The sequence below is a fragment of the Enhydra lutris genome, unplaced genomic scaffold, assembly GCF_002288905.1.
Source record: "Enhydra lutris kenyoni isolate GAN:26980312 unplaced genomic scaffold, ASM228890v2 scaffoldscaffold9, whole genome shotgun sequence".
Classification (NCBI taxonomy): domain Eukaryota; kingdom Metazoa; phylum Chordata; class Mammalia; order Carnivora; family Mustelidae; genus Enhydra; species Enhydra lutris.
Window position 1 is genome coordinate 20,241,644 of NW_019154093.1, and position 15,482 is coordinate 20,257,125.

The following is a 15,482-nucleotide window of genomic DNA, read 5'->3' on the forward strand; positions in this document are numbered from 1 at the left end:
TGCAAAAACCCCAGGAGTACCATAACCTCCACACAGGCATGTCCGGGCCCAATGTTATCATCTTTTCAGCTCCTAAAGGCAAGAGAGGATGCAAAGAGCAACCAAGGGGAGCTAACCTGTTAACTCCTTCTCTACCAAGGTGTTTTTAAATTTCAATTCTAAACTCTGTGTTTACATAAGAATTTTCTAGAAGTCATATGCATATGTATTTCCTCCAAGAGAACCAAATTTTTTAATTATACAAAATTCCAAACATGCTACTAAGATGTATATTCAAAGACTCTGGTTCAAATCCAAGTAAAATATAAAATATTATTTATCCTCATGAATATTGTATAAGAATAGAAATACAGTTTAACTCAAAATTCAGAAAATACCAAAATCTACAGAACTTTAACTGCTATATCAAAATTACTTCAAAACATCTGTGCTTTCACTTAGAACTCAGGAATACACTGAATTTAGAAATTGGAGAATTCAGAACATTAACCAAAATGTTAGAAATGTGTCAGAACCACAAAGAGTAAATGAAATTAACCACATAAATTAAGAAACATAAGTTGTGATTCTATTTGTTTATGACAATATTAAAAAGCACTATCAACACTGAAAATAAAAATCTGCCACAGTTGTGTATAAATAATCGATACTGGCAGGCTTAAGCATAATTGTGCCATGCTTGTAGAAGTGGGGAAATAATTTGGGTGTGCTACACAGTTTTGGCCTTCATTAATCCTCCTTTGCTATTCTATAACTATGCAATAAACATACATGCAACATACGATTAGGATTAAGAAGTTAATTTGTCTCTCTCATTGTCTCTCATAGAGTTCCCAGGTTAATTACAGACTAAAAATACCTAGGAAACACCAAAATACAGCATGAAATATTATTGATCAAAATCAAAGGAAATGATATCCAACTAAAATAGAATTTCTTTAGGCAGAAAGCTTTGTCACTGTATCCTTAGCAGTTAAGCATAATGCCTGTCACACTGTAGATAAATATTTATTGAACAATGAGTAAATTGTGAATTTCCAGAAGGCAAGAGTCTTACTCATCTTTGTATCTCTGAAAGCAACGTTACTTTCTGGAAAACTAGCAGGGGATTAAGATTTTTATTTTGATTCATATCTTTGAACATTAAGTCAATGCCTTGTATTATTCCAGGCATTAAGGAAACCAACCCAAATACACAGGACCTATCCATAAAATACTTTACAATCTAAGAAGGGTAGACAGATATATAAATAGCCAGAGTAAAATGTAATAGGTAGAACTGAGAAACTGAAAAAAAGTGAAAGAGGGGAATGGTTAGGGAAAGCTTCAGAGGAGAAGAAAAATGCAAGTTGAAATATGAAGGATAAGTAGGACCTTTGTATTTATCATTTGGAAGGCATGAAATTTTTGCTTTGTTTGGGGAAGAGAGAAGGGTGGCACTTTTTAGACAAGAAAATAGTAAGTGGAAGAACATAGCATGTTCATTCACTCAGTTAACATGTATTTATTGAGCACCTATGTACATTTATGACATTGCTCTAGCTGCTAGGGATACAGTAGTGAACAAGAAAAATATGATCCCTGCTTTCATGAAAATTACATTCCAGTAAAGGAGACAGACAATAACCAAATAAATGAGTAAGTAATTTGAGAAAATACTAAGTGCTATGAAGTAAATAAAATAGGATTACAATTAAAAAGGTAACAGAAGGGCAGAGTGAAGGGAATTATTTTCAACAGAATAGTTAGGGAAGGCATCTCTGAGGAAGTACCATTTAAGTTGAGGCTGGTATGATAAGAAAGAGATAGCAATAGTCTGATCATGTAGGTCCTTGCAGACCACAGTAAAGAACTTGGTATTTATAGTAATTGCAACGGAAAGCCACTGGAGGTTTTACACAGGGAAATAGTTAAGAACTGACTTACATTTACATGTATACAATATTATTCCGGCTGCTCAGGCTATGGTGAAGAAAGAGTAAAGGCTGGGACAGCTAGGAGACTTAGGAGGCTAGTCCTGGCAAGAAGTGGTGGTGACTTGGACTACTTTAGTAGAGGTAATAGAGGCAAAGAGGGTGAAGTGTTGTCAGGTTCAGATATCTTTTAGAGGTAGAAGCCATACAAATTACTAATGGAATGAGAGAAAAACATAACCCCAAGTTTCTGGCCTAAGCAAATGGAAGGATGAAACTGCATTCAACAAGGAAAACTGGGGTAGGAACAGGTTGGGTGGGGAAATTAAGAGTCAAGTTTTGGATATATTAAGTTTAAAATGCCTATTACATATCCAAAAAGAGGTATCATGTACATCTGTACAGAGGTGAATGTCAACAAACACAGCTCAGAGCAGGAGAGTTCACAGCACATAGAACGTATTCAGATTTTGTGAGCAAAAGAAATAACCTAGAGAAATAAGTTGTTTAGAGAAAAGGAGAGAGGCCACGATGGAGACCTGGGCATTCCAATCATTTGAAATCAAGCGGAGGAGGAGTCAGAGCAAAGGAGATTGATAAATGGTCAATGAGATAAGAGAAAGACCAAGAAAGTCTAGTATAAATAACTGTTTTAATTAGGAGAGCATGAGCAATTATGCCAAGCGATACTGAGACATTAAGTGTAATAAGGCCAGAAAAATCACAATGTTGAGGAAACTGTGAAAAGTTCATTACAACCACAATAAAGGATGTGTGAGAGGAGTGTCATGAGGCTCAAACAGTAGGTTGGGTTAAAGTTTGGTATTTGTATATTAAATGAACTTGGGGTCAAAAGTGGCAAGTAATGAAAAGCCTACTTGGAATTTCAGGGCCTTTCATAGGTAGACCTACTTTGCAACTATTCTCCAAGATTTGGCTTTTGCTCTAGAGTTTGGCTAACTTCTCATGTCATGGCTAACTTCTTCACACGATACTCAATTCAATCTCTGTTCACATTGTTCTCATCCCCTTTCGCAACTATCCGAACACTGCACAGCTTTCAGGCCACCTCATGGCCTACCACTTGTATTTATTATAGACTCCCTCTTCTCTGAATTCCTTTATCATATAATTCATTCAATACTTAATAATAGCATATTCTGTATAGTTTGCTTTGTTTCATGTGTGGAAGTCCTAAATTCAAGACTATAAGCCTTTTCAGGATAAATATCTTATTACTCATCAGTATTTCCCTTGGCAACTAGCATATTCAAAGGTTTCAATCGAATCCTATATATAATTAAGGAACAGTTCTGCACATTCTGAACTGCATATAGCTGCATATTTTTTGAGCCTACCTGTGAAGTGCCATTTTCTTCACAAAATTGTGGTTCAGAAAGATTAAGTAATTGCCCAAGGTCATGCAGCTACAAAAACACAAAACCAAGTTTCTAAACTATATTTAATTCTGTTCTTTACAGCATCCTATCTCCCAAATGGCTGGGCTGCTTTAGGGATACAAAGATAAATAAGACTCCTGCCTGCTAGGAGTTCAGAATTCATTCTTCCTATAATTATTTGATTCTTATTATTTGTAACAGTCAGGATAGACTAGTCACAGAATTTAAAAAAGAGTTGTGAAGATTGTGAAGAAAGGAGACAATACTCTAAAGTAATATGAAGAATGTATAGTGATTTGACAGGTAGCTATGGAGGATGATTTCAGGCATAGACTAGTCTGAGCAGAGATGGAGACTAGAAAATATAGAGAAAGATGTAGAAGGCAATGAGGAAGAAGTGTAAGGAAATGTGAAGAAGGGTTTGTGAAAAAGAAAACTTAAAAAAATTAAAGACCACCATTATGGGGCTACAAATGAAAGGTAAGAAGCTCAGAATTCTATAATTTTGATGATTACATAGATCCTCCTTTATCTTTACATATGAATGTACACATATATTTAATACCTTTAGTGCTTGCTTTTATGCAATTCCTTAGATATGTTTCTTGATCTTGATTGGCAGACTTGTGTAATAACTTCGCAAAAAGGTTTGCCAGCATGAGCATTAACCACCAGACTACTTTAGAAGATCACTTTTGGGGCATCTGGGTGGCTCAATCAGTTAAGTGTCTAACTCTTGATTTCAGCTCAGGTTATAATCTCAGGGTCTTGAGACTGAGCCCTGTGTCGGGCTCCACACTGGGCGCAGTCTGCTTAAGATTGTCTCTCCCTCACTCTTTGCCCCTCCCTCCCTCTAAAAAACAAAAAACAAAAAACAAAAAACAACAAAACCTCATCACTTTAGTCTAGTTCTAAAATTTCTCAATAGTCCTGGCAGAGGTTAAGTTGGCCAGAGAAAATATTTATAGCTTTAAACTGCTTGAAAGTCATAGAGCCAGATTTGAGTCCCTGCTCCACTACTTGCTAGTTGTTTGATTTTGAAAAGTCAATCATACATTAAACATATTTGCTGAATGTCTACCACATAAGGCCTCATTTTAGGTACTTAATTATTCTGTAAATTCTCGGTTTCCTCTTAAGGAAAAGGATATTAATCCTTCATAGAACAATGAATATTAAATTTTAGAAACCCAAGCAGAAATTTTTTTTCCAAGTGGAAATTTTTATTGCATATGAAATAGAACATTTTTGAGTGTTCTTATAATAATAACAAAACATTAATAAAAAGATCTATAGTGTTTTGTGGCAGTTATTTTTCATTTTTTAGTTCCATTCCTCTACAGGAGTTCATAGAGAATAAAACTTTTTTTGATGCACTGAACATAATTATATATTATGCCTAATGTTATCCAGACTCACTCACAGTGTTCTTTTTTACACAGGTCTTGCTTGGGGTTGATATACCACATTCATACTCCTTGTGAGAATGGTTCATCTGGAGGAGTAAGTATTATCTGTGACCTGACTCATTTCCTTAGCCATTAAGAATGATGGCTAGCCTTTGATGAGTGCTACCATGTATCAGGCATTAAGAACTTCATGTCACCTTTATGAAGTTATGACTATCATTTTTCATTTTACAGATGAAAAAACTGATGTTATATTACTTGCCTCATGACACACACAAAGTAAGTAGCAGTGACCCAGGTCTAACTCAGGATTTGTCCTCTTGGTACTGGGGAAGGGAGCCCAGTAAAATCACAGTTCTGCCTTCACTGAGTTTATTGAGAGATTGGGAGACAAGGATATTTACAACTCCTCTTTGGTTCTATTTGCTAAGAACTCTAATACACTTCTCCTAAAGTGCTATGGAAATAAAGAGGAAGAAATGCTAAATTTAACCAGAGTCTTTCCACAGAAGCTGGCATATCAACTGAGTAAGTTTGTTTCTTAGTTTTCTGAGGGGTTTTTCTTTGGGGGGGGCAGGGACTGAAATGAAAGAGGGGTGAAAGCAGTAAAGAATTTACTGTGGCCATTGGCATAATTTGCAAAGACTTTATTGCTAAAATATTATCTAGGCAACTGATTTTAGCTGCAACTTAGCAGAATGAATTGAATCCTCGCCTGTTACTGCACCTAGGAGCAATTTTCCAAGTGTCTTCTAAAGGTTGGCTAGTATAGTTAGCCTCAGATAATCCACCTTCAAGCAGTTTCTTTTACTTCAAAATGCAAAGTCATTCATACTACTTCAACTTTTGATCTTTAGAGTAGCTCTGAGGACGACTGCCAACCAAAGTGGGTAGGTGAGAAATACCATGAATTAATTTGTTTTAAATGGTATGTTTTCTCTTCAATTAGAGGGAGAAAGAAAGGTACAGGCAAATGTACAACCTTTTAAAAATAGTTTGGGGACGCCTGGGTGGCTCAGTTGGTTAAGCAGCTGCCTTCGGCTCAGGTCATGATCCCAGCGTCCTGGGATCGGTCCCACATCAGGCTCCTTGCTCATCAGGGAGCCTGCTTCTTCCTCTGCCTCTGCCTGCCATTCTGTCTGCCTGTGCTTGCTCTCTCTCCCTCTCTCTCTCTCTGACAAATAAATAAATAAAATCTTAAAAAAAATAAATAGTTTGAATTTTTAACCCATAGCAAGAAATGGTTTCAATAGAGTATCTATACTCTCCTCATTGTAGGGTTTTTAATTTTTTATTCTTCATCATGATTTTCCTTTAAGTTAGAATATTTGCATTACCAACAAGAAGATGATTTGGGGGGCACCTGGGTGGTTCAGTCATTTAAGCAACTGCCTTCGGCTCAGGTCATGATCTCAGGGTCCTGGTATTAAGCCCCAAATCAGGTTTCCTGCTTAGCAGTGAGTCTGTTTCTCTCTCTCCCTTTGTCCCTCCGCCCACTCTTAGGTGCTCCCTCCCTTTCTCCCTCTCTCTCAAATAAATAAATAAAATCTTAAAAAAAAAAGATGACTTTGTTTTTATAAACAGGCAAGAGCTGTTAATACTTAGCATTACTCTACCTTCAAATTCAAAGTGAAATTTAACGTTTAAACTGTAGTAAGAATCACGTACATTGCTCCAAGCTTAAAGCTAGTGGCTATGTGCAAAAAATATAATACACTACAATATAATACAATGAACATTAATATTTTTATGCAATAGTAAACCAAGTGTTATATATTTTCATATAAGCTATCTCAAAACTCCCCTAGCCAGTTTCTTCGTTTTAAAATTGGCAGAGAGCTGGTTGGGGGGGTAGATGCCTGGGTGGCTCAATCACTTGAGCCTCTGACTCTTGATTTCAGCTCAGGTCATGTTCTCGGCATTACAGGATCAAGCCCTGCATTGGACTCCATGCTCAGCACAGAGTCTGCTTGGGATTCTCTCCCTCTCCCTCTGTCCCTCCCCGACTCACACTCTCCCCTTCTAAATAAATAAATTAATAAATAAAATCTTTAAAATTGCAAGGGGAGGATACAAGACAGGGAACTATAGCAAGGAATGAAGGTAGGAAGCTCACTCCCTTAAAATTCTCAATATTATAACTAACCATTAATATTGAAGTCACCAACACAACACTAGGAATAGAATTTCTAGATATCTGGTAGATATCTAGATAATCTGGTAGAATTTCTAGATAATCTGGTAGAACACCCCTTCTCTGCTTTGTTTTTTGTCCAGAAGTTTTATACTTCTAGTGCCCTTTCATTAGCAGAATGTCCACCTCTGCCTGGGGTGATCCTGTTTCAATTTAACCATGAGTATTTATCAGAAATCAAGAAGCCATCTATAAAATATCTGTCTTCTAATAAGTTCTCTGGGTTAGTTTAACACATTTTATATTCTCCTCCATCTTTTTTTAATAAAGAGAAAATAATGTGTAGCAAATTTTAACACACAGGCCCCAGTAAATAAATTTGAAACTAGATATACTTTTATTACATGTGGACATGAAAAACCATAAATTATTAGCCTCTATGGATCAAGTATTGGTAAAAGCAATGCTATGAAATAAATCTAACAGTCTACTGTCTTGACTGAGTTTATTTCACACTGAGAAAGCACTTTAGTGATCCACTTACACAGAAAGCACATGGCTATTTAATATGTATGATGCAGTGATTTTTCAAGGTTAACATAAAGCCGCATTACGGTAGTGAAATCATCATTTGATCATCATGTAGCTGTATACCTGCTGGTAATTCCTGACTAAGAAGATATAGCAGCAGGCCCATTTCATAGGGTAGCACAGTAGTAGGCAGGGTATCCTGCATCAAAGATAATAATAGTAATTTAAGGATTTCCTTTCCAGCAAGTCCTTGAATCAAGAATTCCCTCTTAAATTCTTGAGCTAGCAAATTTGGCCGGGCTACACCACAGTCTTCCTATTAAAATAGTTACTAGTTCTAAGAGAAATACTCTTTTAAGGTATAAACCCATCAAGATTAAACAACCAAACTAGGAAGCACAACAAATTCAGACTTAGGTTTCAGGGCTCTTATGGACTGAATGTTTGTGTCCCACCCTTCCTCCCCAACCCTGCTAAATTCACAAGCTGAAAGCCTAATCCCCAATGTGATGGTATTTGTAGGTAGGGCCTTTGGAAGGTTAAATTTAGCTAAATCATGAGGGTGGGCTCCATTATGGGATTAGTGTCCTTACAAGAAGTGGAGAGAGACCAGAGGTTTTTCTCTCTGCCAAGTGAGGACACAGCAAGAAGGCAACCATCTATAAGCCAGGAAGAGGGCTCTCACCAGGAACCAAATCTGCCCATACCTTTCTTGATCTTGAACTTCCCAGCCCCAGAAATATGAGAAATAAATGTCTGTTGTTTAAGTCACCCAGTCTATAGTATTTTGTTATAGCAGCCTGAGTTGACTAATATCATGGCTTTTAGAGCTTCTGTATTGATAGTACCATGTAAACAGCTGCTATCAGTTGAGTATAAGCTTCTAAATGGCTGTTAATCATATATTTATGTACACATCCAAATTAGAATCTCACTCATTAAAATCCATGGTAGAAAACAATATGCTTTGGTCAAAACTCTTGTAACTGGAAGAAACTTAAAAACTGAATTTTTGGTTGGGGTATGGGCAAAATGGGTTAAAGCGAGTAGGCAATATAGGCTTTCAGTTATAGAATGAATAAGTCACAGAAATAAAAAACACAGTGTAAGGAATATGGTCAATGATATTGTAATAGCAATGTATGGTGACAGACTGTAGTAGCTACACTTGTGGTGAGCACAGCATAATATATAAACTTGTGGAATCACTATGTTGTACAGCTGAAACTAATATATAACATTGTGTGCCAACTACACTCAAAAAAAATTTAATTGTAAATAAATGTGCAAAAAAATTGTTCATTTATTGTATGTAAATTATATATCTATAAAAAATGTAAACCATAAAAATAAATACTTGAACAATCTGATAACTACCATTCTTGCAATTAATTCTTTCTTTTTAAGATTTTATTTATTTATTTGAGATGGAGAGAGCAAGCACAAGTTAAGGGGGGGCGGCAAGGGAGAAGGAGGCTCCCCACTGGGCAGGGAACCCAACATGGATGTGGCTTGATCCCAGGACTCTGGGATCATGACTTGAGCCATGCAGTCACCCTGGGTCCCATATTTTTAACTTCAAAAATACAACATGCTTTTTAATCAATGTAAATGGAAACCATGGATTTGTTGTCACTGCTAGTTAATACATATTTCCACTGACACATACAGTTTGTTGCCAGTGAAGTCATACTTCTCAAATCAATGCTGCCTATGTAGTTACAATAAGTAAAGCATTAACACCAATATAGGGATCAAAAATATCTCGTTTCATTCCTGCTATGTGTGTATGCTATTTTTTTTCTTGTACTAGATATTTTAAACAAAAATATCAGTATAAGATAATAGGCTTAGAGGGTTCATTTCCAGTAGTTTTATTTTTTAAGTATGACCTGAATTTGAAGCAAAAACAGTAAGTTCTTTCAAATTACTGTGAATCTTTATTAGAAAAATGTAAAGAATAATCTTGGAAGAAGCTATTGAATTTTTCATTAATACTTTATAATTTATATCTTTCCAAAAGGCCCTACAAAATGTTCTCCTTTTTGTTTCTGGGAATATTTTATGGTCTACAGTGATCTTTTTATCCTTTCAGATACGTCAAGATTTTAAATTAAAAAGCATCACACATGGCAATTTAAATTTCCATTCTAAACTTACAGAGTCATATGAGCTCTTGTCAACAAAAGACCAAATTTACTATAATTATGGATTATTTACACTAAAACAAAATAAGAAATCAATATGTAAATGTAATGTTTGTTGTAGCTAATGCAGCCAGCAATGACAGATTAGGTTCAAATAGCAATCAGTTTGGAAATCTGGCACATATGTAAATGAGCTAGGGACTTGATGTTTACATTTGACTGTGTTTCATTCAGGTTTTTAAAATTGTCTCAGGAACAGCATAAAAATAAAATGTTAATCTTTCCACTATAAATACAACTTGAGCCCTCATCATAACTGAAACTAGGTTTTGCTCCTGTCCAGCTAAACTAACATGCTACTAATAATTCTGAGCTGCAGATTACATCATTCTTAATTAACACTCTGCTACAGTTGTTAACGTCCTCCAAGACACCATGTTATAATCACCACAAGTTCTGTAACAATCTTAAAACCACGTTTAACAAAGGTTGGCCTCTTACTCTGCAGCTACTTTTAATTGCTTTCTTTCCTGGCAATTAAACATGTCTAGATAAATAAACATTTGGTTTCACATAATTCTTAATAACATTTTTCAGGATAATTTCAAGTTCAAGTGTCTTTATGTCTATAATTACTGTTTATCAATATAGTGATATATTGGATACAGCAAAATGTATTAACCAAAGAATATAAGATTAATCAAAATGTGGTAATTAGTGGTGATAGTGATATATTGTGATCCATCAAGTAGTTTATAGCAAAAGTATCAAAACATAACTTTATACATGTAGACAAAATGGAAGAAAACAAAAAAAATACATTCATTTATAGATATATTGATTTTTGTTTCATGAATTAGTGACCAAGTTTCTGACTATTCATTAAATCAACTATAGAGAATACCTGCAATTCTTTTTCAAAGTGTGATGTTAACAAGCTGATCTCAGTGGTCACCGACCTATCAATAGGCAGTAAACTATATAAATGGGTTTGGTACATCAATCCAATTAGATGTGTCGTGAACTCCATCAATGCTTTAATTGGGGACAAGTTTCTTCTTTCACCCAGGATGCATAACTTCAGGGAAATGTCTTCTTCTTAAAATGAGCCACTTTTCAGTAACCCCTTATTAAGAAACATTTACCAAACCAATACTTCATAATTTTACTTTTACAAACTCTAATAATACTAGTCATTTGAATTAAGTTTAAGTTGAAGAGCAATTACAATAATGTACTGGAAACATTGCTTATATTCATTTATTCTTGAGAAATGAGTTACTCTAAGAATGATCTGTCAAATTAATATCAATTAAAATTATTAAAAACACTGGTAAAATATTCCCATAGGTAACTATCCTTTGTAAAAACAACAACAAAAAAGTTATTTTGTAAAGCATTTTGGAAGAAAAAATTAATTGATCCATTAAGAACGATGACTTGCATATATGAAATTTTCAGAAAACTGTCATATATAGGCCATTTAAGGTCTTTCTTCCTACCACACTGCTAAAATCTCATGAATATTGATCAATAAAAAGCCACCATGAGAAGACACCTCATAAACACCATTTCAAATGACATCTCAGCAAATTATTTAAAAGTGAAGTCCATTGTGGCTTTTTTCCCCTAGTCTGAAAATAAAAATACGTAGCCAAAAAAACTCTCCCATTAAAAGCTGTTTATTTCTTCCTAAAGGGGCTATTTCACTTTGTCTTACCCACTTAAAGGATTTATTGAATATCTACTTTACACATGAACTAGGCTGAAATGAGACTATGTTTAGGACCATATTCACCCTGACCTTTAGAGCAGTGCTCAGAGGCACTATGAGTGGTTTGGAGTTAGTTAAGAGTTCTATGATAGCCAAGTCCTGGCTCACGCATTAACTAGCTCTGTGACCTGCCCAGTGCTCTTATTTGTCATTATTTATTATTTATTATGTGTATTAACAATATACATAATAATGTGTATTAATAATAATCTGTATTATTATTATTATTTATTATGTGTTCTTATTTAATCGCATTGTCTCTTTCCAGAGCCCCAGGAAGCAAAATTATCAACCTGATCATTCTGGGTGAAGAAGCCAAGGCCTAATAGACTATTTAACTTCTTTCTGTACCTCAGTTCTCCCAATCATAAAATGGGACTGGATTAGATGGCTTCTTTAACGCCCTCCAAAGAGGATATCCTTGAGCTTTCCTCTCATTCTAAGTCAGAGCTCTTATAGGTATGACTCTTCTTGCACTAAGAGAATATACCAAAAATGAAAATAGCAAGATATACACAAAAGAGTGAAAAACATTACAAGGAGTAACATCTGTACAGAGAATGTGAAGTGTTTGGGGAAACAGAAGTAGAATGAGAGTTAGTTGAAGGCATTCTCGGAAAGTCCTCCAAATAACTAAGTTCCACAAATTATCTTTCCTAGTTGGGATAATGGGGGCAGACAAGTGTCTGGAATGGTCTCAGTATAGGGTGGGACAGACTGGAATGAGAAAAAGAAAAAGGTATCCTATGTTTATATGAATATCAATACACCTCTTAGCTAGACCTAAGGCTAGGAGCACAGGTAGATACTTATGACCAGAACTGCTGGATGGTTACAAGAAGCTACAGACAGAGGAGGAATACTTCAGTCTTTCCCTTATCATACCATGTTTAATGGGTATAGTGAGACACATATCAAATATGGAGTTAGAGACCTCAAGGATCCTGAGAAGAATGTTTCATCTGCTTTTCTTCAAATTTCTCCCTCTGCTCATAAGGGTAACCTATTTCTACCCATGCCACTTCTTCTGACAAAGGGAAGTTTAAATGAGAACACTTATAGCATTTTTCCCTATTCTAGACTTGTTTGTCCCAAAGGAAGAAAAGACACTATTACAATTATTCACAAGGTGACCCTGTGCTAGGTTAGGTTTCACAGAAGGCAGGGACTAAAACCCAGCAGCTTCTCTTTTACTTATGCCCTGGTGCACTGAATTCCCTCCTACTTCTTACCCTCTGTGGTAGATAGACCCAAACAAAGTTTGCTATGAGCTCTCTAAGCTATTAATCCTACTGTAAGTGAGTTGGTGAGACAGGCCTATTGCACCAGGCTATCAGGCTCTAAAGACCCAGTCTTAACTCTTTCTACAGGCTACCTAAGTACATAGTTCTTAAGATTTAGATCTAGAGTGAAAGGTGAAAGACTCCACTTAGCATTCAAGTATAAACCACATGTTCACTTTGTGATAGGTGCTCAGCAGATGCAAAGGGTAGAATTCTAGGTGGGTCATTGTGGTCTCAGGATTCCAGGAGACACAGAACAAATGGAGGGTGCTTGAACCAGTAGAGTGCCCAAGCAATGGAGAGAGGAAACTGGTTACAGTCAACAAGACCAGGAGGGGACTCTCAGCTCGTGTTGCCCAAAATGGCAAGCCGGTTGGGTGACTGCTCTCCGCCTAAACACATGAAAATGACTGAAATATGTGGGCTGTTTACCATCTCCTGGGAGGGACGAAACAGCTGCACCCACAACTGGGTCACAGCTCTCCGGATGGCAGTGGCCCCGGAAAGGACAGCAGGGTGACCCTCAGCCGTGGCCTGGGAGCAGCAGAGTAAGGTATGGTGCACAAGCCCACAACCACACTCAGTCCCAAGGCATACAAAGGGCAGTGACATGCATGGGTCCCTCAGACTCTCCTTGGGAGGATTATAGTGGGCACACACCACAAGAGTCTGTAGAATTTGGCACATGCAAAGGTGAAGACTCTTTGTTCCTTACTGAAGAGGGGGGAAACCTCGATCTTTTGGCTCTGGGCCAGAGATTCAAGCACAGCCATTTTTATTCTGATCCTCTATAAAGAGGAGCGGAAAACCTCCAGGGAACAAAAGCCACACAGAAAACCAGCTTACACTGAGCCCAGCCCCCTGGCAAGCGGCAGTGCAACTCCACCCAGGCAAAGACACCTGAGAAGAAGCACAGCAAGCCCCTCCCCCAAGAAGACAATCTGGAAGAATAGGTGCAAACTAGGTTACTGATCCCACAAGACTGTAAAAATCCAGCGCCAGGGGCAAATAATATATTGAACTTGAGGGTTTTTTTTCTCACAATTCAGTTTCTTTCACTCTAAAATTTTCCATTTCTTTATTTTAACTTTTTCCTCTTCAACTAGTTTCTTATTTTACCAACTTATGTTTTTAAGTTACTTATTTTTTAAATCTACATTTAACAGATATGTGATTCATTTTAGGCCTTTTTTCACTGTATCCAATTTTATTTTTGTATATAGATAAGTTTTGCTATCTTTGCAGTTTGGGGAGGGTCTTCTAACACACAGACCAAATTTCACTCAGGAAAAAGTGGATCACCCTGCTTTGTCCACCCTGTGAGATTTTAGTCTCTCCCCTACAACCTACCTTTTTTCCCCCTCTTTTTCTTGTTTGTTCTGTTTTGGTTTTTGTTTGCTTTTCTGTTTTGGTTTCCAACTGCCTCAGATTTGTCTAGGGTATACATTCCTTGGGTAGGGATTGATATTTTGGATTCTGCTCACTCACTCACCCATTCTTCTCTGGGCAAAATGACTAGAGGGAGGAATTCACCACAAAAGAAAGAACCTGAGTTAATATTCTCTGCCACAGAACTAATTGATATGGATATAAGTAAAATGTCAGAGATGGAATTCAGGATAGCAATTACTAAGTTAACAGCTGGGCTTGAAAAAGCATAAAAGACAGTAGAGAATCTCTAAGTGCAGAAATCAGAGCTAATCAGGCCAAACTTAAAAGTGCTATAACTGAGATGTAGTCTAAATTGGATGCTTTAACAGTTAGGATGAATGAGGCAAAAGAGAGAGTAAGTGATCTAGAAGAAAGGCTGATGGGAAGGAAGTAGAGGAAAAGACAGAAAGACAACTCAGAGCCTATGAAGAAAGGCTTCAAGAACTTAATGATGCTTTGAAACAAACAAATGTTAGAATTATTGGTGTGCCTAAAGGGGAGGAGAGAGAGAGAGAGGGAAAGAAGATATATTTCAGCAAATCATTCCCTAATTGGGGGAAGGAAACAAGCATTCATTTCTGAGAGGCAGAGAGGACCCCTCCTAAAACTAATAAAAACAGATCAACGCCTGACATATAGTAATGAATCCAGGAAATTTTATGGTAAAAGAGGCTATCCTAAGAGCAGCTCAAGACTAGAGATTCCTTAGGTACAGGAGGAGGAACATCAGACTAACACACCTATCCACAGAAACCTGGCAGGCCAGAAAGGAATGGCATGATGTATTTGGGGTACTAAATGAGAAGAACATGACGCTAAGAATTCTTTATCCAGCAAGGCTGTCATTTGGAATGGAAGGAGAGATAAGAGCTTCCAGGACAGACAGAAACTGAAAGAATATGGGACTACCAAGGCAGCCCTGCAAGAAATATTACAGGGGATCCTGTGAGCAGAGACAGACCCCAAGAGTAACATAGACCAGAAAGAAACAGAGACAATCTACAGGAATAGGGACTTTACAGGCAATACAATGGCATTAAATCCATATCTTTCAATAGTTACTCTGAATGTAAATGGGCTAAACGCTACAATCAAAAGACACAGAGCATCAGAGCAGATAAAAAAGCAAGGCCTATCCATATGCTGTCTACAGGGGATTCATTTTAGACCTAAAAACACCTCCACACTGAAACTGAAGGAGTGGAGAACCATTTACCATGCTAATGGACCTCAAAAGAAAGCTGGAGTAGCAATCCTCATATCAGATAGATACACTAGATTTTAAGCCAAGACTATAGGAAGAGATGTAGAAGGACGCTATATCATATTTAAAGGGTCTATCCAGTAAGAAGATCTAACAACTGTAAAAATTTATGTCCCCAACATAGGAGCAGCCAATTACATAGACCAGTTAATAACCAAAGTAAAGAAACACATTGATAATAATACATTAAGAGTAG

General features: G+C 36.7%; 1 protein-coding gene across 3 annotated transcripts in view; it reads right to left on the minus strand.

The window, feature by feature from the left end:
* LOC111142863 (Fas associated factor 1) overlaps positions 1 to 15,482 on the minus strand; it is a 468,894-nt gene that overhangs the window by 247,349 nt on the left and 206,063 nt on the right. The window lies entirely within an intron of this gene.